This window comes from Monodelphis domestica, chromosome 1 (assembly GCF_027887165.1).
Source record: "Monodelphis domestica isolate mMonDom1 chromosome 1, mMonDom1.pri, whole genome shotgun sequence".
NCBI classification, from domain to species: Eukaryota; Metazoa; Chordata; class Mammalia; order Didelphimorphia; family Didelphidae; genus Monodelphis; species Monodelphis domestica.
Window position 1 is genome coordinate 251,899,315 of NC_077227.1, and position 27,199 is coordinate 251,926,513.

The following is a 27,199-nucleotide window of genomic DNA, read 5'->3' on the forward strand; positions in this document are numbered from 1 at the left end:
CCAAGGAACCCTCCTGCTGGACTCAATCCAAAAGGTAGGCTCACCAAAATCCGTAATCCGAGAACACTCAGGTTTATGGGTAAGGTAGACAGAAGGTCCCAGGACCCCTTCCCCACCCCCCACCTAGAGTGCTAAGTCTCCAGCGGCAGCGGGAACCTCTGGGCAGGCAAAGGCACTGGTCTGGAAGGTGTACCTTGTAGGCATGGCTGTTCCAGGCTCAGAGGGTCGAACACAGGTGGCAGGGAACGAGCTAGAGAGGGAGTGCAGAGGTGGGAGCCTGGACAGACCTAAGATGACCCTCCACATTGCTCTAGTCTTCCAGGAGGTTTTGGCCTCGGGGCACACCCAGCGCAGCTGAACTTAATTCCATCAAAAGTCTTCAGAGGTCAGGGAAGCCCAAATTCCAACAAACCTCCCTCACAGACTTCTGGACTTTAATTTATCAAATCAAAAGCCTCCAGAGGACAGGGAAGCTTAAACTCCAGCACCCCTCTCCCACAGAATGCAGGGAGAGACCTTCTGTCAAAGCTCCAAGAGGGGAGACTTACAGAAAACCCCAAAACCAAAAAAAAAAAAAAAAGAGAGGAACAAGAACACAGTCAAATAAGGGGAGCAAATGATCAATACCTGACACCCTACACCAAGATAAATTCAAAATGGGTGAAAGACTTAAACATAAAGAAGGAAACCATAAGTAAATTGGGTAAACACAGAATAGTATACATGTCAGACCTTTGGGAAGGGAAAGACTTTAAAACCAAGCAAGACATAGAAAGAATCACAAAATGTAAAATAAATAATTTCGACTACATCAAATTAAAAGGCTTTTGTACAAACAAAACCAATGTAACTAAAATCAGAAGGAAAACAACAAATTGGGAAAAAATCTTCATAAAAACCTCTGACAAAGGTTTAATTACTCAAATTTATAAAGAGCTAAATCAATTGTACAAAAAATCAAGCCATTCCCCAATTGATAAATGGGCAAGGGACATGGATAGGCAGTTTTCAGATAAAGAAATCAAAACTATTAATAAGCACATGAAGAAGTGCTCCACATCTCTTATAATCAGAGAGATGCAAATCAAAACAACTCTGAGGTATCACCTCATACCTAGCAGATTGGCTAATATGACAGTTATGGAAAGTAATGAATGCTGGAGGGGATGTGGCAAAGTAGGGACATTAATTCATTGCTGGTGGAGTTGTGAACTGATCCAGCCATTCTGGAGGGCAATTTGGAACTATGCACAAAGGGCGATAAAAGAATGTCTAATCTACCCTTTGCCATAGCACTGCTGGGTCTGTACCCCAAAGAGATAAGGGACAAAAAGACTTGTACAAAAATATTCATAGCTGCGCTCTTTGTGGTGGCCAAAAATTGGAAAATGAGGGGATGCCCATCAATTGGGGAATGGCTGAACAAATTGTGGTATATGTTGGTGATGGAATATTATTGTGCAAAAAGGAATAATAAAGTGGAGGAATTCCATGGAGACTGGAACGACCTCCAGGAAGTGATGCAGAGTGAGAGGAGCAGAACCAGGAGAACATTGTACACAGAGACAAACACACTGTGGTATAATCGAATGTAATGGACTTCTCTATTAGTGGCAGTGTAATGCCCCTGCACAATCTGCAGGGATCAAGGAGAAAAAAACACTATCCATAAGCAGAGGACAAACTGAGGGAGTAGAAACACCGAGGAAAAGCAACTGCCTGACTACAATGGCTGAGGGGACATGACAGAGGAAAGACTCTGAGCGAACACTCTGATGCAAATACTAACAACATGGCAATGGGTTCGAGTCAAGAACACATATGATACCAGTGGAATCACGCGTCGGCCACGGGGGGTGGGAGGGAGGAAAAGAAAATTATCTTTGTCTTTAATGAAAAATGCATGGAAATGATCAAATAAAATACTATAAAATAAAAAAAAAATAAGGGGAGCAAAGAAGGGGGTAAATATGAGTAAACAACAGAAAAAGAAGAAAGAAATTACAATAGACATCTTCTGTACAGGTAACAAACAAAGAGTGAACAAAACAGAAGGGAAGGGATCAACAAAGGAAAAATCAGAAATCCCAGTGAATTGGATACAGGCTTTCGAAGAACTCAAAATGCAATTCAAAACACAATTAAGAGAGGCTGAAGACAATTGGGAAAAGATCTTAAAAAACTAAGATAAGTCATCTGGAAACAGAAAATAGTATCTTGAAAGCCAAAATCAACAAGCTTGAAATGAGGCAAAGGAGATGAAAGATGAGGCAAAGAGGATGAAAGATGACCTCCAAAGAAAATAAGACCAGAAGGAGAAGGATGAGCAAAAAGCCAGGGATGAAATCCAGTCTTTAAGAACCAGAATACAACAACTAGAATTAAGTGACCTCACAAGGCAGCAGGATACTATAAAACAAAACCAAAAGAATGAAAAAATTGAGGAAAATATGAAACATCTCATTCACAAAACAGAAGATTTAGAAAATTGTTTGAGGAGAGACAATTTAAGAATCATTGGTCTACCAGAAGACTATGACCAAAGAAAAATCCTGGACATAATACTACAGGAAATTATTCAGGAAAACTGCCCTGATATTCTAGAACAAGAGGGGAAAGTGGAGATTGAAAGAATCCACAGATCTCCTCCTGTACTTAATCCCCAGCTGACAACACCCAGGAATGTTATAGCCAAATTCAAGAATTATCAGACCAAAGAAAAAATATTACAAGCTGCCAAGAAAAAGTCATTCAGATACCATGGAACCACAGTGAGGATAACACAGGATCTGGCTGCATCTACACTGAAGGACCGAAAGGCATGTAATATGATATTCCAGAAAGAAAGGGAACTAGGTCTACAACCGAGAATCAAATATCCAGCAAAACTGAATATATTCTTACAGAGGAAAGTATGATCATTCAACAAAATAGAAGAATGCCAAGAATTTGCAAAGAAAAGACCAGACCTGAACAGAAAATTTGATGTCCAAGCACAGAACTCAAGAGAACCATCAAAGGGTAATTTAAAAAGAGGGGAAAAAAGAAAAACAAAACAAACATACAAAAACCCCCTTTTTTTAAAGAGACTCAATAAGTTAAAATAATATGTATCCCTATAAGAAAAGAGGTCATTGGTAACTTAAAAACTGTTGTTATCACCTGGGCAACTAGAAGAATTACAGTTAGAGTGAACAGTGACAAACTGTATAGGATGAAATGACAAGACATAAATAGGTATATAGATATATGTATGCATAAATACATATACATGTTTATATATACATATATATGTATATATATATAAATACAACTAGAGTTTAAAAAGAGGTTAATACTAAAAGAAATGGGAAAAGAAACAAAAGGGGGGTAAATTTACATGTCACAAAGAAGCTCATGGCGAGAGGGTAAAGAGGTTGGATAGGAAATACTCAACTCTTACTTGCAGTGAAATTGACCTAAAGAGGGAAGAAAAATCCAATCCATTGGGGTAGAGAATAGATTTGCGCCCTATAGGGGAGTAGAAGGGTAACAAAAGGTCTGGTGGGGAGGGAAGCAGTTTAAGGGAGGGAGAAGGTGGGGGGTAGTTTTAAAAAGATTGCAAAGAAAATAAGGGGGGGAAATAAGAAGGGAGGGGGGTAGAAAGGGAAGTAAAATAAGGGAGGAAACTAGGGGGACTGATTAAAAACAAACATTGGTGTAGAAGGAAATAGTGAAAGAAGAAAAGGCAGGACTAGGAGTAGAAATCAAAATGCTAGGAAATACACAGCTGATAATCATAACTCTGAATGTGAATGGAATGAACTCACCCATAAAACACAAGCAAATAGCAGAGTGTATTAGAATCTAAAACCTTACCATATACTGTCTACAAGAAACACACATGAGGAAGGTAGATATGCATAGGGTGAAAATAAGAGAATGGAGCTAAATCTATTGGGCATCAACTGATAAAAATAAGGCAGGAGTCGCAATCATGATATCTGACAAAGCCTAAGTAAAAATAAATCTAGTTAAAAGAGATAGGGAAGGTAATTACAACCTGATAAAAGGCAGTATAGACAACGAGGAAATATTAGTACTCAACATGTGTGCACCAAATGGCATAGCTTCCAAATTTCTAGAATAGAAACTAGAGGAGTTCAAGGATGAAATAGATAGAAAAACTATACTAGTGGGAGACCTAAAACTTCCTCTATTCAAACTAGATCAATGAAACCAAAAAATAAATAAGAAAGAGATGAGAGAAGTGAATGAAATTTTAGAAAAATTAGAATTAGTAGATATGTGGAGAAAAATAAATAGGAACAAAAAAGAATATACCTTCTTTTCATCAGCACATGGTACATTCACAAAGATTGACCTTGTATTAGGGCATAAAAACATTGGAAGGGGGCAGCTGGGTAGCTCAGTGGATTGAGAGCCAGGCCTAGAGATGGGAGGTCCTAGGTTCACATCTAGCCTCAGAAACTTCCCAGTTGTGTGACCCTGGGCAAGTCACTTGACTCCCATTGCCTAGTCCTTACCACTCTCCGCCTTGGAAGCCAATAGACAGTATTGACTCCAAGACAGAAGATAAGGGTTTAAAAAAAAAAAACAAACATTGCAAACAAGTTCAAAAGAGCAGAAATAATAAATTCAACCCTCTCAGATCACAATGCAATGAAAATAATAATTAGTAAGGGTACATGAAGAGGTAAATCAAAAATTAATTGGAAATTAAACAATACAATTCTACAAAACCGGTTAGTCAAAGAACAAATCATAGAAACCATTAATAATTTTATTGAAGAGAATTACAATGCTGAGACAATTTCAAAACCTATGGGATGCAGCCAAAGCAGTACTCAGGGGTAAATTTATATCCTTGAGTTCATATATTAACAAATTAGGGAGAGCAGAGGTCAATGAATTGGGCATGCAAATTATAAAACTAGAAAGTGAACAAATTAAAAATCCTCAGATGAAGACTAAATTAGAGATCCTGAGAATCAAAGTAGAAATTAATAAAATTGAAAGTCAAAGAACTATTGATTTTATAAACAAGACTAGAAGCTGGTACTTTGAAAAAACAAATAAAATAGACAAAGTGCTGGTCAGTCTAATTAAAAAAAGGAAAGAAATAAACCAAATTGACAGTATCCAAGATGAAAAGGGAAACCTTACCTCTAATGAAGAGGAAATTAAGGCAATCATTAAAAACTACTATGCCCAATTATATGGCAACAAATATGGCAATCTAGGTGATATGGATGATTACTTACAAAAATATAAATTGCCTAGACTAACAGAGGAAGAAATAGATTTCCTAAACAACCCCATATCAGAAAAAGAAATTGAACAAGCTATCAAAGAACTCCCTAATAAAAAATCCCCAGATCCCGATGGATTCACAAATGAATTCTATCAAACATTCAAAGAACAACTAACCCTAATATTATACAAACTATTTGACAGAATAAGCAAAGAAGGAGTTCTACCAAATTCATTTTACGATACAAATATGGTACTGATCCCAAAACCAGGCAGATCAGAAACAGAGAATGAAAACTATAGACCAATCTCCCTAATGAATATAGATACAAAAATCTTAACTAGGACACTAGCAAAAAGACTCCAGGAAGTCATCATAAGGGTTATTCACTATGACCAGGCAGGATTCATACCAGGAATGCAAGGATGGTTCAATATTCAGAAAACTATCCACATAATTGGCCATGTTAACAAGCAAACTGACAAAAAGCACATGATTATCTCAATAGATACTGAAAAATCCTTTGATAAAATAAAACACCCATTCCTATTGAAAACACTAGAAAGTATAGGAATAGAAGGGCCTTTCCTAAAAATAATAAACAGTATTAAAATTATATCTAAAACCATCAGCAAACATCATCTTCAATGGGGATAAACTAGAAACCTTCCCAATAAGATCAGGAATGAAACAAGGATGCCCATTATCACCTCTATTATTTAACATTGTACTAGAAACACTAGCAGTAGCAATTAGAGAAGAAAAAGAAATTTAAGGTATTAAAATAGGCAATGAGTAGACCAAGCTATTACTCTTTGCTGATGATATGATGGTCTACTTAAAGAATCCTTGAGAATCAACCAAAATGCTAGTCAAAATAATCAACAGCTTTAGCAAAGTCGCAGGATACAAAATATACCCGCATAAGCCATCAGCATTTCTATATATCTCCAACTCATTTCAGCAGTAAGATTTAGAAAGAAAAATTCTATTTAAAATCACTCTAGACAATATAAAATACTTAGGAATCTATATGCCGAGACAAACACAGGAACTATGTGAACACAACTACAAAACACTCTCCACACAATTAAAACTAGATCTAAACAATTGGAGAAACTTTGATTGCCCATGGGTAAGATGAGCTAACATAATAAAAATGACAATCCTGCCCAAATTAATTTACTTATTTAGTGCCATTCCCATTGAACTAACAAAAAACTTTTTTACTGAATTAGAAAAAAACATAACAAAGTTCATTTGGAAGAACAAACGATCAATGATGTCCAGGGAAATCATGAAAAAACCCGCAAAGGAAGGAGGCCTTTTAGTCCCAGATCTCAAAATGTACTATAAAGCAGTGGTCATCAAAACAATTTGGTACTGGCTATGAGAAAGAAAGGAGGATCAGTGTAATAGAGTAGGGGTAAATGACCTTAGCAAGACAGTCTATGATAAAACCAAAGATACCAGTTTTGGAGACCAAAACCCACTATTTGATAAAAACTGCTGGGAAAATTGGAAGACAGTATGGGAGAGATTAGGTTTGGATCAACATCTCACAGCCTACACCAAGATAAACTCAGAATGGGTGAATGACTTGAATATAATGAAGGAAACTTTAGCAGATTAGGTGAACACAGAATAGTATACTTGTCCGATCTTTGGGAAAGGAAAGGCTTTAAAACCAAGGAAGGGCTAGAAAAAATCACAAAATGTAAAATCAATAATTTTGATTACATCAAATTAAAAAGTTCTTGTATAAACAAAACTAATGCATCCAAAATTAGAAGGGAAGCAACCAATTGGGAAACAATCTTCATTACAAAAACCTCTGACAAAGGTCTAAGTACTCAGATTTATGAAGAACTAAATGAATTGTACAAAAAATCAAGCCATTCTCCAATTGATAAAAAGGCAAGGGACATGAATAGGCAATTTTCAATTAAAGAAATCAAAACTATTAATAAGCACATGAAAAAAGTGCTCTAAATCTCTAATAATCAAAGAAATGCAAATAAAAAAAACTCTTAGGTATCACCTCACACCTAGGAGATTGGCTAACATGACAGCAAAGGAAAGTAATGAATGTTGAATGGAGGAATGGCTAAGTTGGGACATTAATGCATTGCTGGTGGAGTTGTGAATTGATCCAACCACTCTGTAGGGCTATTTGGAACTATGCCCAAAAGGCACTAAAAGACTGTCTGCCCTTTGATCCCACCATAACACTGCTGGGTTTGTACCCCAAAGAGATAATAAGGAAAAAGACTTATACAAGAATATTCACTGCTGAGCTCCTTGTGGTGGCCAAAAATTGGAAAATAAGGGAATACCCTTCAATTGGGGAATGGCTGAAAACATTGTTGTATATGTTGGTGATGGAATACTATTGTACTCAAAGGAATAATCAAGTGCAGGAATTCCATGCAAACTGGAACTACCTCCAGGAATTGATGCAGAATGAAAGGAGCAGAACCAGGAGAACATTGTACACAGAGGCTGATACACTGTGTTACAACTGAATGTAATGGACTTCTCCACTAGTGGTAATGCAGTGATCATGAACAACTTGGAGGAATCTATGAGAAAAACCACTATCCACATTCAGAGGAAACACTGTGGGAGTAAAAACATGGAAGAAAAACAACTGCTTGACTACATGTGTCGAAGGGATATGGTTGGGGATGTAGACTGTAAATGAACATCCTAGTGCAAACAACAACATGGAAAAAAGTCCTGATCAAGGACACACGTAATACCCAATGAAAATTGTGTGTGGGCTGAAGGAAGGGTGGATGAAGAGGAGGGAGGGAAATAAAGTGAGTATTGTAACCAAAAAAATTTAAATTAAATTAAATTAAAAAGTGAAAAAAAACTGACTCAAATATAAAAAGAAATAAATAAAAAGAACTCCCCAACAAAATAAACAAACAAACAAAAACCTTAATGCAAGGGGGCAGCTGGGTGGCTCAGTGGATTGAGAGCCAGGCCTAGAGATGGGAGGTCCTAGGTTCAAATCTGGCCTCAGACACTTCCTAGCTGTGTGACCCTGTGCAAGTCACTTGACCCCCATTGCCTAGCCCTTACCACTTTTCTGCCTTGGAACTAATACACAGTATTGACTGGAAGACAGATGGTAAGGGTTTAAAAAAAAACAAAACAAAGCCTTAAGGTTTTGAGACACCTCTACAATTTATCATGTCTTCCTGTTGGACTAACTTGGAAACATAATTTTCCATCTAACCTGTTTTTAAAATCTTCCAAATAAAGAAATTCAACAGGTTTTGAAAGCATTTGTTGAAAATATTAAAAATGCAACACCTTCTGATTATTTTGCAAGAACTACTGATTGACCTCAGGGAAAATGGAAATTTGCTAACTAAATTTCAATAGGAATCTTTGCATGATTAGTAAAAGGATTGAAAAAAAAACCCAAGTATCATGATTTAGTAAGAACAGCCAACAATGAAATCCTTGCTAGTTGGCTCTATATATGTTTCTTAGGCATCTTTGTCATCTATGACAGCCATTAAAAGCAAGCATTGACATAACTGAACTTAGAACTAGACCCTTGAATCACTGAATCTACAAGATATTCAACTAAGACTTTAAAGAATAATGAGCTTTATTCAATCACATTGCTCTCATTATTATTGCTAATAATATTTTGCTGAGAGCAAAAAGGTTTTGTACAGTTACATGAAAAACAAAATTATTTTAAAAATAATATTAATTTCATTTTTATCATGTCCTCTTAAAATGTCTATTTTTATATCTATTTTATAACGTACTTAATGTTAGTTCTGTTGTTGAGTCATTTTCCTTTGTGACCCCATTTAGGGTTTTCTTGGCAAGGATACTGGAGTGGTTTGCCATTTCCTTCTCCAGCTCATTTTACAGAGGAGGTAACTGAGGTAAATAGGGTTAAGTGACTTGCTCAGGGTCATACAGGTAGTATTATTGAGACTGGATTTTAATTCAAGAATTCAAGTCTTCCTGCCTCCAGGCTCAGCACTCTACCCACTATAGCACCCAACTATCCCATAGTACAGAGACATGTGATATAATTTATTTATAAATAAATATACATGCAAGGGGCAGCCAGGTGGTTCAGTGGATCCTGGGTTCAAAACTGATATCAGAAACTTCCTAGCTGTGTGATAAAAACAATCTTTGGTGGGGGTAAGTGGGTGGCTCAGTGGATAGAGGCAGGCCTGGAGATAAGAGGTCCTGGGTTCAAATGTGACTTCAGACACTTCCTCACTGGGTGACCCTGGGCAAGTCACTTAATCCTAATTGCCCAGCCCTCACTGCTCATCAGCCTTGGAACAGATATTTAGAATCAATTCAAAGGTAGAAGATGAAGATTTAAAAACAAAAATGTTTGGAGATGATTGCCTTAGCAGACTATGTTTATTTTTTTTTCCAGACGGTAAGGGTTTTTTCTTCTTTTTTTGATTTGAATTAATTTATTTAGTCAATTTAAAACATTATTCCTTGGTTACAATAATCACATTATTTCCCTCCTTCCCCACCCCCACCCCTTCCCATCACTGATGCACAATTCTACTGGGTATTTCTTGTGTCCTTGATCACAACCTATTTCCATGTTGTTGATGGTTTGCACTAGGATTAACTTTACTGAGTTCAAATCCAGTCTCAGGCACTTATTAATTATGTGACCCCGGGCTGTTTGCCATAGTTTCCTCATCTGTCAAATGAACTTGAGAAGGAAATGGCAAACCACTCCAGTATCCTTGCCAGGAAAACCCTATCTCTGCCAAAACACAAACAGTATCTGCCAAAAGAACTCCAAAAGGGGTCCTGAAGAGTTAGTCACCACCGAAATGGATGAACAACAAACAACAGCATAGTAGATAGAAAGCAAGCATCAGGATCAGGACAACTGACCTGGATTCAGATTTTGCTCCTGAAACATACTGAGTGTGTGATCTTGCCCAAGTCATAAACTCAATATTCTAAGATGAGAGGCAGTTTAGCAAAGTGACAGCCCTCAAAGACAGACAGACCTGATTTCAAGTCCCACCTCTGACACATACTGGCTGTGTGATCAAGGACTAATCAATCAGTTAATCTTTCAGAGCTCCCAGATAATTCCAGAAGCTAAGCATGGGGTGCTTTACTGTTGAATATGAAGGTGGAGGAGTCTAATCAGTGAAGAAAAAGAAGGCTGCCCCAAGGCTAGGTGCCTATGTGAAGGCAGAGTTGGTGCCAGAGCTTTGAAGATGACTTTTGTTTTTAGAAAGACATGGATGGTACAAATTATTGTTCCAGATCAATTCAGGGAGGAAAAAGAGGAAGACTTTGGAAGCTGCACAGATGTAGGGAAAGCCTCAGTTTATCTCTGATTTCTGGCTTGCCTCTCCAGAGACTAGGAAATTTCCTTTTGTTTGAGATTAGGTCCTCCTCTCCCTTGGTTGACTGGAAATCTCCTTTTAGTGCCATCTAGAGAACTAGTTCAGGGATAGCTAAGTGGACAGAGAGCCAAGCCCAGAGACAGAAAGTACTAGGTTCAAATCAGACTTCAGACATTTCCTACCTGTGTGACCCTGAGCAAGTCACAACTCCAGTTGCTTATCTTTTTTTGCTCTTCTATCTTTGAAGTGATAATATCCATTCTAAGACAGAAGGTAAGATTTTTTTTTCATAAGAGCTAATTAACTCGTGTATTTTCTACTATAACCTATTCTGTATAACTTCTTCAATATCTCTTTACTGTTGCTTGGATAAGTGGTTTTGCTTGCTATTTGTTATTTATGATGGTTTTTTTGCATATCCACTATTGGTGAGAAGAAAGCCAAGTTGAAAGGTATAAACTTGGGGCAACCCTTCAACCTTAAGAACAAGCAGGGATGGGCAGCTTTTATCTTGTCAGTTCTTTACAATCATGGATGATTTAGATGATATGTTAAGTCTTTCAGTGTTATCAATTTTTCTTCTGGTTCGGTTCACTTCACTTTCCATTGGTTCATATAAGTCTTCAAGTATCTCTGGGTCTTTTTGAAACACCTTATTTTTCATTTCTTAAAACCCAATAAATTTGATGGAATAACATCAAATAAGGATCCTTTTTTTTTTTAAACCCTTACCTTCTGTCTTAGAATCAATACTGTGTATTTGCTCCAAGACATAAGGGCAATAAAGGCTAAGCAATGAGGGTTAAATGACTTTCCCAGGATCACACAGCTAGAAAGTGTCTGAAGTCACTTTTGCTAACTGCCCCTAGGATATAAATTTTGTGTGTGTGTGTGGGAACTTACTGTGCTTGATTAGATTTAGGCAATGTAGGGGTTCCTTTTTCTTTTGTTCATATGTCTTAAAATTCCTCCTTTTTCTCCTTTCCTTCCTTTTTTTCTTTCAGATAAGGAAGCTCAGAGGGAGAAAAAAATGCTTAAAAACAAAGAATAAAGAGAAGGCTAGAAAGAATTACAAATAAGTAGGGCAGCTTTAAATGTTACATATTGAATTTATTATATGAAAAGAAAAGCAAGCAATTTATAAAATTTTGCAATTTCATGTATATGTATCATCAGGTATACAATGTATATGAAAAAGTCCATCATATTTGATGTTTGTTAGGTCAGAATTTTAAAAGTTTTTTTTTTTTTTTTAAGTAAGCAAGGAACGGCAGTTAGGTGACTCAGTGGATAGTCAGGCCTTGGAGATAGGAAGTCCTGGGTTCAAATTTGACCTCAGATACTTCCTAGATGTCTGACCTTGGAAAAGTCATTTAACCCCTACTGCCTGGCCCTTACCACTCTTCTGCCTTAGAATCAATACACAGTATTGATTATAAAACAGAAAGTAAGGGTTAAAAAAAAAGTAACTTGACTTTTAGTTGTTTCATCAAAGGCAGGAATAATATACCTGAGCTCACCACAGCTGCTCTTAATCTCTTTAGGATTCATGGCACACAAAGACAAGTAGGAGGCATAGTGGATAGAACACCAGGTTTGGAATCAGGAGGACTTGAATTCAAGTCCTCCTTTTGAAAAGGAAAAAAGCAAGTTTATTAAAAAACTTCAATGGATCTGGGATCTCTTTGATGTGAACAGTGCTTCTAGAAATGCATATCTAAGTCCATCCATGCCTACCCATCTTTTTTTTCTTAATTGAAAAATTTTATTTAATTAATTTAGAATATTTTTCCATGGTTGCATGATTCATGTTCTCCCCCACCCAAACCCACCCCCATTACCTGGTGCAAAATTCCACAACTTTACTTGTATCATTGATCAAGACCTATTACCCTATTATTGATATTTGCACTAGGGTGATCATTTAGAGTCTACATCCCCAGTCATATCCCCATCAACCCATGTGATCAAGCAGTTATTTTTCTTCTGTGTTTCTACTCCCATATTCTTTCTCTGGATGTGGATATCATTCTTTCTCATAATTCCCTCAGAATTTTTGTGGATCATTGCATTGTTGCTAGTAGAGAAGTCCATTACATTCAATTGTACCACAGTGTATCAGTCTCTGTGTACATCGTTCTCTTGATTCTACTCTTTTCACACTGCATCAATTCCTGGAGGTTGTTCCAGTTCACATTGAATTCCTTCAGTTCATCATTTCTTTAAGCACAGTAGTATTCCATCACCAATATATACCACAATTTGTTCAGCCATCCCCCAATTGAAGGGCATCCCCTCAATTTCCAATTTTTTGCTACCATAAAGGGTGAAGCTATAAATATTTTTGCACAAGTCTTTTTCCTTATGAGCTCCTTGGGGTATAAACCTAGCAGTAGTTTGGCTGGATCAAAGGATAGACAGACTTTTAAAGTGCTTTGGGCATAGTTCCAAATTGACATCCAGAATGGTCAGTCTCCTAGGTGTGAGGTGGTACCTCAGAGTTGTTTTGATTTGCATCTCTCTAATTATAAGAGATTTTGAACACTTTTTCACGTACTTACTGATAGTTTTGGTTTCTTTATCTGAAAATTGCTTATTCATGTCTCTTGCCCATTTATCAATTGGAGAATGGCTTGATTTTTTGTACAATTGATCTAGCTCTTTATAAATTTGAGTAATTAGTCCTTTGTCAGAGGTTTTTGTTATGAAAATTGTTTCCCAATTTGTTGCTTCCCTTCTAATTTTGGTTGCATTGTTTGTATAAAATCTTTTTAATTTGATGTAATCAAAATTATTGATCTTACATTTTGTGGTTTTTTTCTAGCTCTTGCTTGGTTTTAAAGTCTTTCCTTTCCCAAAGATCTGACATGTATACTATTCTGTGTTCACCTAATTTACTTAAAGTTTCCTTCTTTATAGTCAAGTCATTCACCCATTCTGAATTTATCTTGGTGTAGGGTGTGAGATGTTGATCTAAACCTAATTTCTACCATATTGTTTTCCAGTTTTCCCAGCAGTTTTTGTCAAATAGTGGATTTCTATCCCCAAAGCTGGGATCTTTGGTTTTATCATAGACTGTCTTGCTGAGGTCACTTACTCCAATCCTATTCCACTGATCCTCCCTTCTGTTTCTTAATCAGTACCATATTGTTTTGATGTCCACTGCTTTATAGTATAGTTTAAGATCTGGTACTGCTAGGCAACCTTCCTTTACATTTTTTTTTCATTATTTCCCTTGATATTCTCGATCTTATGATATTTCAAATGAACTTTGTTATAGTTTTTTTCTAATTCGGTAAAAACATTTCTTTGTAGTTTGATAGGTATGGCACTAAATAAGTAAATTAGTTTGGGTAAGATGGTCATTTTTATTTTGCTTGCTCATCCTACCCATGAGCAATTAATGTTTTTCCAATTATTTAGGTCTAGTTTTCATTGTGTAGAAAGTGTTTTGTACTTGTGTTTGTATAATTCCTGTGTTTGTCTTGGCAGATAGATTCCTACGTATTTTATATTGTCTAGGATAATTTTAAATGGAATTTCTCTTTCTAACTCCTGCTGCCTGGATGTGTTGTAAATATATAGAAATGCTAATGACTTATGTGGGTTTATTTTGTATCCTGAAACTTTGCTAAAGTTGTTGATTATTTTGACTAGCTTTTTGGTTGATTCTCTAGGATTATTTAAGTAGACCATCATCTGCAAAGAGTGATAGCTTGGTTTCCTCATTGCCTATTTTTAATACCTTCAATTTCTTTTTCTTCCCTAATTGCTTCTGCCAGTACAATGTTAAATAATAGAGGTGATAATGGGCATCCTTGTTTCACTCCTGATCTTATTGGGAAGTGCTGGGAGCCATAAGACCACGACGCCTTGACAGTCATGCGTGGTAGCTGGGGAGACCACAGAGTGGTCCTTTGCCAGATGTGTTTGCCCACCCAACCCCCTTTTACATGACTTCTTTCATCAATGCCTCTTATCTATGAATTGACATGATTATTATTCCCCCTAGTCTCAAAAGAAATAATGCAAGAGCAAAACACCTGTACCCTAATTCTCCAAAAGATCACCAAAAGAACAGACCCTTAAACCTAATCCCAAAAAGACTATCATGGGTTAACTTTTACTGAGGTACATAATTCACAGTGAAACCGCAGCTATAGGCCAAGCCCAAAACTTTCTCATGAAACCAGCACACAAATCAATCATAGAGGCCCATACAATGCGTACAGGTACAGTACAGGTACTCTAAGCTTCAATATGCCTCAGTGACTCAATTACATAAATCAGTAACTCAAACTCCCTAGTAAGCCACCTGTGATGAAATAATTTATCTTGTATTCTGTCTGTAATCACAATACAAAAATATAGAATGTTAATCAAGTGATTTGTTAAAAGTTAATGTATCACTTTTCCAATTATCTCTCTTTGATTTTGAGTATCTGCATGCCAAGAGAATGGGTATAAAAGTAAAGATCAGATATCGGGAAAGTGGAGCAGCTGTCAGATGCAAAGCAGTCCCATAGCTGTAATGATTAAGCTGTCTTCCATTTGTTATTTATTTTATGTTTATTTTGACTGATTGTTCGCCACCAGTGGGGAACCCTGGAGTTGCGAGTGGGGCTGGACCCTGACCGTGGCAGGGAAGGCTTCTAGTTTATTTATGCTTATTCATCTTATATCACTTTAATATTATTAAAAGTACTGTCTAAAAAAAAAGGCAGAATGACCTACTTGTACAAAAATATTTATAGCTGCTTTTTTTTTTTTGTAGTGGAATATAATTGGAAACTGAGGAGCTGTCCATCAATTGGGGAAATGGCTGAACAAGTTGTGGTACTTGTTGGTGATGGAATACTATGGTGTTCTAATAAATGATAAGCAGGAGGATTTCAGAAAAAGCTGGAAAATCTTTAGGAACTGATGCAGAACAAAATAAGCAGAACTGGGAGAACATTGTACACTGACAGCAATATTGGACAATGATTATCTGTGAAAACTTGGCTATTCTTAGCAATGCAGTGATCTGGGACAATCTTGAAAGCCTAATGATGGGGAATGCTATCCACCTCCAGAGAAACAACTGGTGGAGTTTTTTTACATCAGTGTATTTATGGTTTTATTTTGGGATTTTGGTTATATATGAGTGTGCTCTTACAACAATGTTCACTATAGAAGTATATTTTGAATGATAATAAAAATTTTAAAAAAAGGTAATATGTCCTCTTTAAAAGAGGAAAAGGGGGCAGCTGGGTAGCTCAGTGGATTGAGAGCCAGGCATAGAGATAAGAGATCCTAAGTTCAAATCTGGTCTTGGACACTTTCTAGCTGTGTGACCCTGGGCAAGTCATTTTACCCCCATTTCCTAGCCTTTACCTCTCTTCTGCCTTAGAACCAATTGGTTCTAAGGTGGAAGATGAAGGTTGTTGTTTTGTTTTTTTAAAGGGGGCATAAAAGAGAATTGAAGTCAGGGCAGCCACATGGTTCAGTATATAGATAGCCTGGCTTAAAGATGGGATTTCTGGATTGAAATCTTGTCTCAGACACTTCCTTGAAATGTGACTCTGAGCAAGTCATTTAAGATCAATTGCTTAACCCTTAAGACTCTATTGTTGCAACCAATACTCTGTATTGATTCTAAGATGGAAGAAAAGGGTTTAAAAGAGAGAGAGAGAGAGAGAGAGAGAGAGAGAGAGAGAGAGAGAGAGAGAGAGAGAGTAAGAGTAAGAGAGAGAGTGGATAAAAGGAAGTTCAAAAGGAAACACAATCAGGACAGCTTTGAAGGTATTTATTGAATTGATTATACTCATAAAAAACAAGTTGGATACAATATTCATATTTTCTTAAATTATCTTTACCTATTCTATTGTTTATAGAAATATTACTTTGGCATTCATTTATTTTTAAATTTGAAAATTTTGAAAAAGTCAGAAAAAAGTAGAAAGGTCAGAAAGAGTTATAAATAATCAAGGTACCACTAATTTTTAAATGTGCTTTAAAAAAACTATGTAAAAGTAAGTCATAATTTCACAAACAATCCTGTTTTCTGTTCTTTGTATTTTGAAATTCATGTTTGCCATATTCAGAAGTGAGGGTGGCTAGGTGGCTCAGCGGAAAAAGTGCTGACCTGGAGTCAGAAGGACCTGAGTTCAGATCCAGCCTTGGACACTTCCTAGCTGTGTGACCTTGAGCCAGTCACTTAACTTTGCCTGACAAAAGGATCCTCTGGAGAAGGAAATGGCAAACCACTCCAATAGCCTTGCCAAAAATATCCCATTCACTGCAGTCCTGACTTTTGTCCTACAAATGGATTTGATGACTCTGGAAGAGGGAATGAAGCTAATGAGTTTGTGAGATTCTGCCTCACTTAAATCCTACTCCCTCACATGTCATCACCTTCATCATGTCATTGGCACTCTCTGAATCAAAGGCAAGAACAAAACAATCCCTATTTTTTAATGAGCATATCTTTTCATAGGAAAGACCACATATATGTGCGCAGATATGAATATGCATGTAGATACATATACGTATAGAAACACACACATACGTATATGCAAAGTAGTTAAAAACAGAGTATTTGGGGAGAGAGGGCATTGACAATTGAAAGATCAGGAAAGACCATGAAGAAGATGGTGCTTGAGTTTATTATTTTTTAAGGTTATTTTTTTCAACTAACAAGCATTTATTCTCTCCCTCTTTCACTTTTCCTTTCCATTAAAAACAAAACAAAACACTTATAACAATCATGTAGCAACAAACTGTCTATTCTGCCTGGTATACTCTCTATCCTCATCTCTGCCACCTGGTTGTCCTGCATTCCTCAAATTCCAATTAAAACCCTCACCTTCTACAGGAAGCCTGAAAGACCCCTCTTAATTCTAGTACTTCCCTTCTATGGATTATTTCCAACTGATAAGCAAGATATAATTTTATAAAGTAAAATTTATATATATATATATACACACATGTGTTTTATTTTTGTAATATTATACATATATAATCTTTTAGTATATTATATATGTAACTTATTATAATTATATACAAACAATTTTTCAGTGCCCTCAAGACTGTCTATGGGCCATTAAAACCCACCATCGCTCCCTTGCTATCCTCTGACAGTGACACTCTCATAAAAGATAAAAAAAGGCATCAGCAACAGGTGGAAAGAACACTTCAGTCAGCTTCTCAACTGACCTTCTTCAGTCGACCAAAGCTTTCTTGACCAGATCCTCCAAAACCGCACCGTTGAACAACTTGATGTCTCTCCTTCAATAGAGGAAGTCCAAAAAGCCATTAAACAAATGAGTGCCGGCAAGGCACCCGGTAAAGACGGGATCCCAACCGAGGTATACAAGGCCTTAAATGGAAAGGTGCTCCAGGCATTCCACATAGTGCTGACCAGCATATGGGAAGAGGAAGACATGCCCCCAGAACTCAGAGATGTCTCCATCGTAGCCCTATACAAGAACAAAGGCTCACGAGCAGCCTGTGACAACTACAGAGGCATCTCACTACTCTACACTGCCGGAAAGATCCTCGCCCATGTTATACTCAACAGACTCCTGTCATCTGTTTCAGAGCAGAACCTGCCAAATAGTGGATTTTTGTCCCCAAAGCTGGGGTCTTTGGGTTAGTCATAAACTGTCTTGCTGAGATCATTTATGCCAAGTCTATTCCACTGATCCTCCTTTCTGTCTCTTAGCCAGTACCAAATTGTTTTGATAACCACTGCTTTATAGTATAGTTTGAGATCTGGGACTGCAAGTCCTCCTTCCTTTGCATTTTTTTTTCATTATTTACCTGAATATCCTTGATCTTTTGTTCTTCCAAATGCACATTCAGTGTTATGATTACTAGCTGTGTATTTCCCAGCATTTTGATTTCTGCTCCTGTTCCTGCCTTTTCTTCTTTCACTATTTCCTTCTACATCCATGTTTGCTTTTGAACAGTCCCCCTTGTTCCCACCCTTATTTTACTTCCCTTTCTACCCTCTCCCTATTTATACCCCCCCCTTATTTTCCCTGTAGTCTTTCTAAATTTAACCCCCTGCTCCCACCCTCTCTTGTACTGCTTCCCTCCCCACCAGACCATTTGTTACCCTTCTACTCCCCTATAGGGCACAAATCTATTCTATGTCCCGAAAGGATTGGATTGTTTTTCCCTCCTTGAGTCAATTTCAAAGCACGTAAAAGTTGAGTATTTCCTGTCTCCGACCTCTTACCCTTCCAGTGTATTAATGTTCTCCCCCCTCCCCCTATGAGCTTCTTTATGACATATAAATTTACCCCCATTTGTTTCTTTTCCCATTTCTTTTAATATTAACCTATTTTAAGCTCTAGTTATATATATGTATATATATATATGCATACTCATGTGTATGTATTTTTGCATGCATATATCTATATACCTATTTATGTCATGTCCTTTCATCCTATACAGTTTGTCACTGTTCCCTCTAAGTGTACTTCTTTTTGCTGCCTAGGTAATAACAACAGTTTTTAAGAGTTACCAATGACCTCTTTTCTTATAGGGATACATATCATTTTAACTTATTGATTCTCTTAAAAAAATTTTTTTTGTATTGTTTTGTTTTTCTTTTTTCCCCTCTTTTTAAATTACCTTTTGATGATTCTCTTGAGTTCTGTGTTTGGACATTAAATTTTCTATTCAGGTCTGGTCTTTTCTTTACAAATTCTTGGCATTCTTCTATTTTGTTGAATGACCGTACTTTTCCCTGTAAGAATATAGTCAGTTTTGCTGGGTAGTTGATTCTTGGTTGTAGACCTAGTTCTCTTGCTTTCTGGAATATCATATTCCATGCCTTTCTTTTTTTCAGTGTGGATGCAGCCAGATCCTGAGTTATCCTCACTGTGGTTCCTTGGTATCTGAATGACTTCTTGGCAGCTTGTAATATCTTTTCTTTGGTCTGATATTTCTTGAATTTGGCTATAACATTCCTGGGTGTTGTCAGTTGGGGATTAAGTACAGGAGGTGATCTGTGGATTCTATCAATCTCCTCTTTTCCCTCTTGTTCTAGGATATCGGGGCAGTTTTCTTTAATAATTTCCTGTAATATAATGTCCAGGCTTTTTCTTTTGTCATGGTCTTCTGGTAGGCCAATGATTCTTAAATTGTCTCTCCTTGAATGATTTTCTAAATCCTCTCTTTTGTGAATGAGATGCTTCATATTTTCCTCAATTTTTTCATTCTTTTGGTTTTGTTTTATAGTGTCCTGCTGCCTTGTGAGATCACTTGATTCTAGTTGTTGTATTCTGGTTCTTAAAGACTGGATTTCATCCTTAGTTTTTTGGTTGTCTTTTTCCTTTTGGTCTGATTTTCTTTGGAGGTCATTTTTCATCTTCTTCACCTCATCTTTCATCTGATTTGCCTCATCTTTCATCTCCTTTGCCTCATTTTACAACTGGCTGATTTTGGCTTTCAAGACACTATTTTCTTGTTTTAGTTCAAGTGCCTCTGTTTCTAGATGACTTATCTTAGTTTTTAAGTTCTTTTCCCAATTGTCTTCAGCCTCTCTTAATTGTGTTTTGAATTGCATTTTGAGTTCTTCCAAAGCCTGTATCAAATTCGCTGGGATTTCTGATTTTTCCTTTGCTGATTCCTCCCCCTCTGTTTTGTCCACTCTTTGCTCATTACCTGTGCAGAAGCTGTCTATTGTAATTTCTTTCTTCTTTTTCTGTTGTTTGCTCGAGTTTACCCCTTCTTTGCTCCCCGTATTTGTCTGTGCTCTTGTTCCTCTCATTTTTTTTGGTTTTGGGGCTGTCAGTCTCCCCTCTTGGAGCTTTGTCAGATCTCTTGGTACAGTCTCTAGGGGAGGAATGTTAGCTTCCCTGTCCTTTGGGAGCTTTTGATCGGATTAAGTTCAACTGGGTTGGGCTGTATGTGCTCTGAGGCCAAAGACTCCTGGAAGGCTGGGCAGCCCAGGCTCTCTCCAGTTCTCTCCAGCTGCTTTTCCACTGTCTGCAAGGTTCCCCATTGCCTTTGTCCACCTCCCTGAGCTCTGAGGAGTCCTGATGGGATTATGTTCAACTGGATTGTTCTGGATGTGCCCCAAGGCAACGGTGAGACTGGAGCCAGATGGAGGGACCCAGCCACTGCCCCAGTCTCTCCCTGGCTTCCTCCCTGCTGTCCACGCTGGACACTCTGAGCCCAGCACCCTGTTGCTCACAAGGTAGACTCTCCATACCAGCACCTTTGCCCACTCAGAGGTTCCAGCTGCCGCTGGGGGCTCAGTCCTCTGGGTTGGTGGGGAGGGGTCCTGGGACCTTCCCTCTGCCTTCCCCTTAGACCCGAGTATTCTTGGATTTTGGCTTTTGGGGGGAGTACCTTTTGATTTGAGTCCAGAAGGAGGGTTCCCTGCCTCTGTCCTGTTGTTTAGTTTGAATTTCGGTGCCCTAGGAGCATTCAGTTTGAAATCGGTAAGGAAGGGTTTTCTGAGGTCTGAACTTTTGCTGCTTGCTAAGCCACCATCTTGACTCTGCCCCCCTAAATTTAATTTTTTTGTAAATTGACTATATATATAGCTTGTTCATAGATAGTTGTTTCCATGTGGTTTCCCATTAGATTGTAAGCTCTTCCAGGTCAGGGTCTGTTCTTTGTATCATCAACACTTAGAAGAGTGTCTGACATAGTATGCAATTAATAAATGTTTGTTGACTGACTGACAAATTAAATTCCCACTTGCCATGCTCAGAAATATGTATCTCATTCTGCTTCTTGAATCCATCATCTCTGTAGCAGGAGAACAGCAAAATGCATCATCATCATTGGTCCTTATTGGAATCATAGAAGGTCATTATATATCTATTAGAGTATTTGAGCTGTATCTCAAAGGAAAAGAGGAATTCCATGAGGCCAAGATAAGGAGCAAGGTATTCCAAGCATGGGAGGTGGGGGGAGCCAGTGCAAAGGCCCAGGGAGATATAGTGGCCTTTGTAAGAAAGGCCAGGTTGGGTGGATTTCAGAGTGCTAGAAAGGGAATAATACCCAGTCAATCTAGAAAGATTGTTTGGGGCTAGAATGTGCAGGGCTGTGGTGGCAAACCTGTTGCACATGTACCAGAGAAGGCATGAAGAGCCCTCCCTGTGGGCATATGTGTCATCACCCACCAGAGTTTGCTACTAGAAAGGTAGAGGGACTCTGGGCAATATTGCTCTCCTCCCTCTCTCCACCACACCTGAGGACATTTTTTCATTTCACCCACCCCTCTGCCCAATGGAAGCACTTCCTCCCTCCCTTGTCTGGGGTTGGGTAGTAGCATTGGTGGTGGGGTACAGTGTGCAGTCTCTAAAAGATTTATCATTACTGGTGTAGGGCTATAAAAGTTAAATGGAGGAGTTTAAATTTTATCTGAGAGGCAAAAGAAGATTTTGGTTGAGTAAGGGAGTCACATGGTCAGCTCTGACCTTACAGAAAATTAATTCAGTATCAGTATGTAGGATAGAATCAGGGCAACTAGGTAGCATGGTGAATAGAGTGCTGAGCCTGGAGTCAGGAAGACCTGAGTTCAATTCTAGCCTCAGAAACTTACTAGCTACGTGACTCTGGGAAATTCAGTTAACCTCTTTTTGCCTCAGTTTCCTTACCTATACAATGAGCTAGAGAAGGAGATGGCAAACCACTCAGGGTCTTTGTCAAGAAAACTCTAAATGAGGTCACAAAGAGTTGGACATGACTGAAAAATGACTGAACAACAAAATGAGATGGAGAAGGAAATGGTAAATCACTCCAGTATCTTTGCCAAGGAAACTCCAAATGGGGTCACCAACAGTCAATAATGACCAAAAATGTCAAAACAACAGTAGGATATACTGGATTGGACAAATTCTTAAGGTAGGGACACCAATTAGGAAACTATTCCAATAACCTAGGGAGGAATAGAGGGCCTGAACAAAAGTAGTGGCTATATGAGTGAAAAGAATAGATAATATGGGAGAAAACAATAATTAGCAATTGATTGAATATGATAGCATAATAACTTACTCATAATAGATACTGAATTGAATTGAAAATATTTCCTGCTATCATGGAGTTTATGGTTTGGCAGACGAATAAGATACAAATACTAATAATTGTTGTTTAAAGTATTTTGTGATAAATAAAAAAGGGAGATTCAAAAACTAAGAGCTGTATGAGTTCAGAAGGAGAAATCTGTAAAAGAAGACAGAGAATTGTATATCAGAGAAGACTTTAAGGAAGAGGTATTAATGATATTTGAGCTGAACTTTAAAGAATAGGTAAGAATTCAGCAAGTTAAATGGAGAATATTATTATAGTTAAGCAAAAAACAGAGGGAAGAAAACATAAGGTATATTTGAAGGGCAAAGTGTACCCCAGGTTTGATGGATTATAATATATATTGAGATGGGTAATATGGGAAGACTAAAAGGCTAGCATAAGACTATAGACTCATAGATTTGGAATTCAGTTCATTCAATAAGCATTTGTAAGAGAATGTAAGGTAGTGGATAGGGTCATGACCAGGGTTCAGATCCTACCTCAAACATTTATTAGCTGTGTGAGTGATCCTGGGCAAGTCATTTAACCCCTCTGTGCCTCAGTTTCATCTATAAAATGAGGAGTTGGACTCATTGGCCTTTAAGTTCCTTCCTAACTCAGAGGCATCTAGGTGGCTCAGCAGATAGAATACCAGGTCTAGTGATGGGGAGAGGGGGAGGAGAAAGGGCATGAGAGATCTGAGTTCAAATCCTGGACTCATTTATGTTACCCTAATTTACCTAGCCCTTGCCACTCTGCCTTGGAAGTGGCATCCAATTTCTAGTCTAAGACATGAAGGTAAGGGTTTAAAATTAAAAAAGGATCCTTCCCAGCTCTAAAATCTGATCTTTAAAACCTACTGTGTGCCAAGCATAGTTTATTTGTGGCAGAATTGAAACAATCTAGGTGTTCAGGGTCCCAATCTTACCATACTACTTCTTCCTGAGATTTGACCAGAGCTAAAGATAATGGAGGAAAGACTATTTCCCTGATGTTGACATAGGCTTATCATAACTCATATGGCAGTGACTGTATGGTCCCTCTGGCTATTATGGAATAAAGTGTTGCTTAATCATAAGAATTCAATAACATTAAATTAGCTCATTAAAATGTTCTGAATTTTTATAGTGTCTTCCTTCCCAAATTGCTTCACAGATATTATCTTGTTTCATTTCTCAGCAGGTCTCAGAGGGAAAGAAAGGCAAGGTAGAACTATCCCTAGATCTTCTTTTAATACAGAGAAAAATCAAAGTTTTACAAATCCTTTATTAAAATTCAAAATACCCCCACCCAAACATTCCTTCCCAGGGATTTTCCTAGGAAAGGTGTTAAGTTCCACACAGAGACAACTAAGATCCACCATCCTAGAGCTATAATGTAGAAGTCAGATGAGCTAATTAAATAATCATTTCTCTAAAAATGGTTATCTTTTATGTCAGTCATTTTCTAATAAGTTTCCCCAAACCCAATGAACATTTCTCTGTTACAAAGAAAAAGAGTTAAGCAAAGCCAATGAACAAAGTAACCACATCTGAGAGTATATATAACACTGTATTCCCATAGGCTCCCACCTTCATATTGAAGAGTGCATTATGTCTTTCTGAACTAGGATTGGTCCCTACATTTAGTCCAAATTGATCAGTAAAACAGTTTAATCTGCTACTTTTTAGTGTTTGTAGGATCATATATTTAGCACTGAAAGAGACCTTGGAGGCCTTTTTAGTCCAACTCCTTCATTTTAGGGGCAGAAACTAAAATCCTGAGTAGTTTTCCTTTATGTTACTGTGGACGTTGCTTATAGTCTTATTCTCTTATCACTTACTTCAACCTGTATCACTTCACCCAAGTCTTCTTGAGTTTCTCTAAATTCTTTGTATTCATTTTTTCTTTAAACCATTACCTTCTGTGGGTATTAGAGTAGATACTAAATATTTATACATAATCTATATCAGTGATGGCAGACCTTTCTAGAAACTAAGTGCCTATACTGCAGCCCTCACAAAAGACCCCCACCTTACTCCAGACAGGTGTAACCATGAAAATATGGGTTTGCCAAGACTGTGAATTGCCAAAACTGTAAAGGTTTCAGCCAAACTGTAAAGATAATTTTTAGTGTCTTGATTTATATTAAAAATAAGTGGTTGCCATGGGAAAATTCCCAAATACGAAAATACCCCAAGTCAGCTGGGTTTTATGGAGATTTTAATTAATACAAATGAAGGAATTAAGGGGAAGGGAGAGAGAAAGAGAGAGAGAGAGAAAGAGAAAACAGTAGAAAGGGCCTAGGCCAAATGGTCTAGGCCTGAGCCTTAAGGGAGAGCAAATCAGTCTTTATCACTCACCACAATATCGTCCCAAGCAAGCTCCAGTCCTTCACTGAAATCCTCAACTTCTGAATTGAGTTCAGAGAGCCCCTTTTAAAGAGAATTTTCTCTTATGTCACCTCCCCTAAATTTTCACATCTACCAATCATAGTAGACACTTTTTCCCAGGACTGCCCATTCTTAGTTCTCATCACTCTTTAGTTCTCTCCTTCTCTGGGTATATCTTCTGAGTATTTTACATCTCTTTTGCTAAGCTTGCCTATTGTAAGTTGCTTGACCTTTTAGTGATTAATTTAACTTTTATAGGTACTTAGCCACCCTTTTCTATTAGATCTAAAAATAGACCACCTAGCTTAGGGTTTTTGCTTCACTATAAGTATGAGTTGGGGACTTTTCATTGTTCCATCAGGAATTTGCAACTTTATCTTCCCCTAAGGCACTGTCTGAGCAGGGTGGAGTAATGTTAAAGTTCTCAATACATTCCTGACCAAATACCTCCATTGTTAAAAATGGGGAATAGCTTAATCAAATCTTCTGAAGTAGAGTCTGAGCAGCTTTAAGATTCACACAGGGGAGGGAGGAAGTCCTCCTATTGAGCTACTGGGCAGAGTAGCAGGTGATGTGAGAAATGTCTTCAGGCATGTGTGAAGAGGGGGAGAGGAGCAGCCCCCTCCCTCACGTAGCATGTGTGCCATAGGTTTGCCAACACAGATCTATACTAACCATCCATAAGAGTGTTAAGAGCTAGGCAATTAGGGCTAAGGAGCTTGCCCAGAGTTATACAGCTAAGAAGTATCTGAGGCTAGATTTGAACCGAGGTCCTCCTGACTCCAGACATGGTGCTCTATCTACTGTATTGTATAGCTGCCCCCTAGACATTGTTTCTTTTGACATGATACAATTCCATTACATTCATATGCCATAACTGGTTAAAGCATTCACTAAAATGGGGAAACCCACTTTGTATCTTCCTTTTTCATCCCACAAAGTATATTGATATGAATGTTCTATTATAAATTGTACCTTTCTTTCTCTCATTGACCTCTTTTTGGTATATGCCCACAAATGGGACTGCTGGGTCAATTATTTAGTGATTTTTCTCACAGAATTAAAAATTACCTTTGAGAATAGTTAGAAAATCCATATCGGTTCAGTGATAAGCATTTATTAAGCAATGACTATGTGCTGGGCATGGTAGTAGGTGCTAACATCACTCTCAACAGTATATTCATGTACTTGTCTTCCCGTAGCCTGTACGACACTGACTGCTTAAGTTATTTTTATCATCTTTGCCATAGTGAACACCAAAGCTAAGAAATGCCAACTCTGCCGAGCCTTTGTCAAGTACATGGGTTAAATAGTGTCTCAACAGGGAGTATGGATTCTGTGAAGATAAAAGTGCTTGTCGGATGACTGCATCCAAAGAATCTAAAAGAGTTTTTTTAAGATTAAGTGACTACTATTGGGAATTTGTGAAGAATTATACTATCATCTCTAAGTCATTCAATGATCTCACTTGGCCTCTTTGCTTCCTAGTTTCCTTCAAGGCTCAGCACAAGTCCTGGTTTCTACAAAGGGCCTTTTCCAGTTTCCCCCTTCTTTCACCACCCCTACCAACTGCAAAAGCCTTCCCCTTTGAGATTTATTCCATCTACTCTGTATATTTCTAATTAGTTATACATCTCCCCGTATAAGATTTAGACTCCTTGAGGGCCAGGACTATTTTTTGCTTCTCCTTGGATCCTTTGTGCTTAGTACAATGCCTGGCACAAGTACTTAAATGCTTGTCAACTGACTTGCTATATTTGAATTTTTTTAAAAAGCAAAGTGAAAAAAAAGTCTGGTCTGATCCTTGTAATACTCTTTAGAAACCACTAGAATAAGGTGTGCAAATAAGCTCCCAAGTTCAGCTGCCCTCTGTGGGCACCAGTGTTGGTGAAAACATGGCACATGTGCCCTAGTGTGCTGGAGGGGGCTGCTCTGTTCCTCCTCTCCACTGCATCTGAGGACATGTTTTGTGTGTTTTGCCCCCCTGTCCAGGAGACCAATGCAAGCACATCCTCCCTCCACTCTCTGGGGTAATGCAGTTTGAAGGTGCAGTTTGGGAACACGATCTCTAAAATGTTCACCAACACTAGCTTAGATGGATACAAGCAAGCTCTTTGCACTGCATCCTGATAGCTTTCAAGCCTTGGTAGGATGGTCTTTTACTACGTCGATTG

At 37.8% G+C, this 27,199-nt stretch overlaps 2 long non-coding RNA genes across 2 annotated transcripts in view; one reads left to right on the forward strand and one right to left on the reverse strand.

Annotated features, from left to right (window-relative positions):
• Window positions 1-27,199, reverse strand: part of LOC103096702 (uncharacterized) — a 62,104-nt gene that overhangs the window by 29,948 nt on the left and 4,957 nt on the right. Inside the window, exon 4 of the long non-coding RNA XR_008914958.1 lies at window positions 24,996-25,067. This is a non-coding gene — a long non-coding RNA (uncharacterized LOC103096702). The remainder of the gene's footprint in view (window positions 1-24,995; window positions 25,068-27,199) is intronic.
• LOC130456309 (uncharacterized) overlaps window positions 22,372-27,199 on the forward strand; it is a 40,587-nt gene continuing 35,759 nt past the window's right edge. The window contains exon 1 of the long non-coding RNA XR_008914959.1: window positions 22,372-22,488. This is a non-coding gene — a long non-coding RNA (uncharacterized LOC130456309). The remainder of the gene's footprint in view (window positions 22,489-27,199) is intronic.